The sequence below is a fragment of the Typopeltis vanoorti genome, chromosome 11 (genome assembly GCF_054136105.1).
Source record: "Typopeltis vanoorti isolate ZY-2024b chromosome 11, IOZ_Tvanoo_1.0, whole genome shotgun sequence".
Lineage (NCBI taxonomy): Eukaryota > Metazoa > Arthropoda > Arachnida > Uropygi > Thelyphonidae > Typopeltis > Typopeltis vanoorti.
In genome coordinates, this window is record NC_143559.1 from 120,491,883 (window position 1) to 120,497,882 (window position 6,000).

Consider the following 6,000-nt stretch of genomic DNA (forward strand, 5'->3'; position numbering starts at 1 on the left):
TGATGAGTAAGGACTCCATGGAGTAACCCATCATAATACTCACTATCTAGCTAGATACTGAAAGAATAAGGATGCCCTGGCAATTTGGGATATAGCCAGCCAAATTGTATTCTATATTGGCTTAAGTGAAAAAAAAATGATGATACAACATGATGAATAATGCCTGCTAGAAGGCTGCCTGATTAAACAGCCCCCCTCCTCCCCACATACACACACCTGGCTGTTTTTGTCAAGGAACTAGAGAAATCAGTGAAAATTCAGCTATTAGAAAACAAGCTTAACATTACAAGAATTCAAGAAAGGCACCATCAATCTGAGAAGTTTCAGTGGGAAAAAAAAGGTGGAACTGGCAGATGAATAAGAGGAGTACCACACTGAAAAATGGTGTTACCAAAACAAAGACAAAAAATAGGTGATATTCTAAATAACAAGATGCTATATTATTGTTATTTAGATTTCAGAAATGATAAGGAAAAAAAAAGTAGTAGTTAAAACATTCAACACTAAACATGAGAAACACTTCTTGAATGGCAAGTAATATCAAGTACAGTGATGTGGACTAACTAATAATTGGACAATGATATTTATCTGTGCCTATAGTCCCACAGAAGGTTTTTCAAAGGAAGTGAAGGAATTTTTCAATTCATTAGAGAATGCAGCTGACAAAGAAAAAAACTGGTTCTTGTTACAAATTTAAACACAGTGGTAAATGAATACTAAACATATAGAAAGTTGCTGGAAAAATTTGAAGAAAGAGCAAAGGCTAATAATGTTTAAGGATCTGGTAGATTTCTGTTCAAGACACACACACTGATCATCACTGAAGCCACTTTCCAACATAAAGATGTACGCTTAATTCACTTGGAAAGACAGCAAAAGAAATAAGAAAAATCTCTTTGATTAATTTGATTATGTTATTATCGATAGTCATATCTTTATGCTAATTCAGCATACAAGAATACATATACTGGAGATTTGAAATAGGAAGTGATCACCCTTCGAGTTTTGAGCAAGATAAAATTGAATATCTCATCACCAGAAGCTATATAAGGTGAACAAAGGAGTAAGAAATAATTTTTTGTATGGAAAGTGGTGAAATGATTGGAATGCTTTACCCGAGAGCAGTGGCGTACCCAGAGAGGGGGTGCCCCCCCAAAGAAAAAGGGAAAAAAAAACACCAGAAAATTTTCCAAAAATCTTTTCCTAATTAAATTTCATTTTTTTATTTATGTTGTGCCGTGTCTTCTATTTCTATACTACTTATGAATTAGCGATCATTGCAGATGCTCAGTCATAGGTTGTATGCGATGTGTGTATTCTCAAATTGTCTACTCAACTCGGGTCCCCCCCCAAAAAAAAAAATTAAATCAAAGAGTGCGCTACTGCCTGAGAGTATAGTGTCTGCAGAGAATGAATATATTTAAGGCACAGTATGAGCTATGTATGACAGTGTAACCTCCCACAATGAGTCTTTGCTTCATGGAGAATTCAAGATAATAACAATAATAGTATATCACAAAGAAAAACATACATCAAAGTGGAGTAGCTTCAGAGATGAACCATAATTGAAATCACTCTTTTCAATTCACTAACCCAAGTTGCTTATACATTTCTTCAACACTACTCCCATATTCCCTGGCTTATAGCAGCATCCAACTTAATATCTCCTGTCAACCTCCAACTCACACCATACCAACTCAAAACAATTGCCATTATTTGCATCTCTCATCTCCTCTTTGCATGGATATATTTGCCCTCTATCATCAACAGAATTCCCCTCTGCCACCTCCCTTCTTGTCCTTTCTATCTTCTCAGAAAACACCATACTCTTCAATTTCTATTCCCATCATATCACTATTCTTGCGTCATTAGTCACCTCTTTTTCTCTGCTTTCCTTTATTCTAACCTTTTCTACTAGTCCATTCTTATTCACCAAATCTCAACTCACTATGCACATTTCTCTTTTCACTTCTCATTCTGATCACCTCATTTTTTAATTCTTGTATCTAGGAAATTACACTATCTGTCAGTCTATCATTTGTGTCTTTTGTTTCCTCATTCAAACATTCTGAAACTCACTTCCATAGTTACGCTTGCTTCCATTTCATGATTTCAATCATTTGCTCCTGCAATTATGCACTCCTTCATTCCATCGTCAGCCAATTTTGCATGTACTGATAACTCTTAGTCCAACAGAATAATCACACTTTTGACATATCCACATCCTCTCTCTCCTCTCCTGTTCAGTCTCTCCACACATTATATCCAGCAATATATAGTCTACATCTGAATTGTAAGTCAGAGGTTAGAATTGAAGGAGGTACAGGAAGACTGTTTGATGTAAAATCAAGTGCACACTATCTCCACTATGGATCATACAATGAAAAAATGGCATTAAACCTAATATCAAAATTGGAGATGTTAATGTCAGCTTTATGCTGATGTTATACTTCTAAATAAATCCAGTACAAGTCTGTGCAGGATTCCCTAACTAAACTGAATAACTGCTGTAATAAATTTTATATGAAAATTAGCAATAAAAGAAAAAAACTATTAAAAATAAAAACATTAATTGCACCTAAATGCAATAGAATCTATAGAACAAAACATTACAGTCATCCATCTGTTTGCTGGACATCAACAGATGCCATATGGTCACTCTGATACTTAGTGATGTCCCACACCAATCCTTGCCATGTGGTCCTGTATGCTTTTGTCTGGAGGGTTCAACTCTCTGAAGATCAGTCACTTCACTTCACACCATCTATCTCCTTGATGGTCTACCTCTTCCTCTTTTGCCAGGAACTTTACCTTCTATTACTTTTTTGAGAAGTCCTCCTTCCCCTTTCAATGTGTCCAGAGTATTTCAACTTTCTTCTGTCAATATTCTTAAGGAGCCACAAAGTTCTACTGATCCTTTCTAACACCCATCCATTTGTCTGCCTTTCAGTATGTGATATTCTCAAATAGCCTTCTGTAACACCATATCTCAAAAGCAGCTATCCTTTTCCTACCTGACTTCTTTAGGTTCCAAGTCTCAGATCAATATAAGTCACTGTTGGGAAAACAGTTCCATCCAAAATCCTGAACTTTGTTCCCAAGGAGATAGATCCATCCTTCCAGATTTTAGACAAATCTCTGACTATTATATTAGCCATTCCTAATCATCTTCTGACATCTTCTGAACAGCAATTCTTCACATTAATAATGGATCCCAGTACACAAATTTTCTGACTTCCTCAATTTTTTCTTCATTACAGTACACTTGTTTCTAAGGAGCTTCCCTGTCTCTATTTCCTTTGAGAACCATAATCTTTGTCGTGTTAGGATTGAGCTGAACTCCTCTGTTCTTAGTGATCTTGTTAACTATGTCAAGAATTTTTCCTAGTTCTTATCATTAAAGAGGAACACTACATCATCTGATAACTGATCAATCTATCACCTATCCTAATTCCTGTCTTGAGCTCATCCAATGCTACATGCATGATGTCATCAGCATAGATACTAAACAAATGAAGAGAAAGTAGACATCCTTGTCTAACTCCCTTTCCAACGTGAAGTCAATCAGTTAATCCAATACCTGTTCTTACTTAAGGCTTCTTGCTCCACGTAAAAGTTAGAATCATCCTGATAGTGTTGAGGAAAACCCATTATTTTCATTACTTCCCACAGTTTCACATGCTGAACACAGTCAAAAGCTTTAGAGTAGTCTATGAAACACATTATCATGGAAAATGTAGAAAGAATTTAGACTCCCTATGATCTGTCTAAGGCAAAGGATCTGATCTCTGGTATACGCTTTACCTTTCTTAAAACCTGCTTGGTCTTCAGAAATCTCTGCCTCAATTTCGACTTCAATTCTATTTAGAATGATCTTTAATAAAATTTTGCTTACATGAGATTATTAAACTAATAGTTCTATAGTTCTTGCAATTCTTCATATCTCCCTTCTTATATAGTGGTATGAAAACGGACTTCTTCCAGTCTCTAGAGTCTAGACCATTATTTCAGAACTACTACTTGGTGATGTTATTCTGTGGTCATATTTGTTGGGGAATAACAGTAAAGGATTTCAATTTTAAAATAAATAAATATAAAAACATTTTCTGTTATGAAATTCATACATCTCGAAATTAAATTTCATCTTTGGTAATGATCCCAACAATATTCATACGAGAAATATAATATCTTCTAAAAAAAAAAAAAAAAAAACTAAACGGCTACTAGTAATAGTTTGTACAAAAAGTGCAGCAACAGAATGGTAACCTAGCTGTGATTTTTTCTCCTTCCTCTCAACAAGCTTTTAATATGAGTTGTGGGGTCCTTGAGAACTTCTGATGGGTCCCTTTTGTATGATCGAAACATAAGCTGTACAATAGCTTTGAACGACTTCCTGAGATCGTGTTAACTATCACATGCTTCCCACCAGCCTGCATTGCGGATTTGTGTATGATAGTTACGCCACTACGCTTTTCCCAATGTTATGAACACACACCACGTTCCACATTGCAAGGCTTATTCATTCCGGAGAGCAAGAGAAGAAAGTCCTGAAGATTCCTGTAAGTTGATATGTTTTATCACAGATTTCAGAAATCAGCGGCAGATTGATAAGTTAGACAATCATGCCGAACTCATGAGTAAACCTCTTAGATTTCCAGGAGATGCTTTAAAATCTGATACTAGGCAAGAATGACTATATGCGGGCTCAATAAACTATCACTCGTGTAACACAATCCTCGAATATTTCGTTTTCAACGTTAGCATTTTAAAATTAAGAAACATTATGTCATGTCATGTATAAAATATTAATAAGTGAGCATTCCTAATATAATATCGCTTACTTCAACACAAAGACATTTGATTGCTATGTTCCTTACGGGTATACTCAATACCAGGGAATGCGCTAAGCCATGAGTAAACGCGGCACAAGTCACGTAGCCTTCTCGGCAAAGAGAAAAAGAGGACAGCACGATCAAGATATCCAAGAAACAACATTTTTACATCGCTTTAAACCACAACGATAATACGCATTTTAAACTATAATTATCTATAAATTAATGTATATGTGTGTCACGTTAATAACAAAGGCGTTTCCTTAAATCTTACAAAATGCTATCACTTTCCTATTTCAACCCCCATTTCTCTAAGATCATTAATTGAAAGACAATTCCTTTGGCATGCTGCTTTCTCCGGACACTGCTACTTTAAGACTCAATGCATGTTAAAATAATCCTATATAATAAAGGCTGCTTTATTGCTATCGACATAGTTTGCAATTCAATGTTTTGTCCACAAATTAGTCCACTGTGATTGGAAACACTATGTTAATCGAACTATATAGATGATGTTAAATCGTCCTATTATGATTAAATATAGTCAAAGTTGACAGTTTTATATGTACGTTCAAAAAAAAAGGAAGTAAAAAGACTAACAACGACACCCTTAATACTCTATTTATCACTAGTACTTACTTTATTATTAGAAGAATGTAATGATAGCGATAACACCAAAAAAAACCTAGGAAATTTGAAACGACAACCTATACCAAAAGATGGAATTCTACCTACACAAGCTAAAGCTCATATGTCTGACACAGAAGAATACGTTGAACTGTTGTTAGGGTGTGGACGATAGATCTACTCTCATTGGTTCATATCAGGGTAACAGCGTCATTTCTCCGGTATGAGGTTCACTATAGTAACCAGAATCTTCATCTGAGAATCGATTCCGCCGAGAGATTGCGAAGCTATTATTTATTTACTTTTTTTTTTGTTGTTTTGTATTTAGCTCTTATCATTTAATACATAGTTGAATTATATGAAGTACGGATACTATATTATTCACATATAATTATTAATTTTTGTTTTGCAGTAAATTATATTTCAGCCAATAGTAGAATCTACAATAGTTTGTATATGGAGAGGAAATAAAAATAAAATAAAAGTTTATAATATATTTATTATGGATTAATATACATTGCTGAATTAAACCATTTTGTGA

At 34.7% G+C, this 6,000-nt stretch overlaps 1 protein-coding gene across 5 annotated transcripts in view; it reads right to left on the bottom strand.

Annotated features, from left to right (window-relative positions):
* LOC150102005 (WD repeat and SOCS box-containing protein 1-like) overlaps window positions 1-5,603 on the bottom strand; it is a 269,640-nt gene extending 264,037 nt beyond the window's left edge. For 4 of the 5 annotated variants that reach the window (XR_016549016.1, XR_016549015.1, XM_090400168.1 and 1 more), the window contains exon 1: window positions 5,472-5,603. The gene's annotated coding sequence lies outside the window, so the exon portion shown is untranslated. Of the gene's footprint in view, window positions 1-4,841; window positions 5,175-5,471 lie in introns of those variants that run through there. The other variant, XM_090400167.1, reaches the window with a different exon arrangement.
* Between the last annotated feature and the right edge of the window lie 397 nt (window positions 5,604-6,000).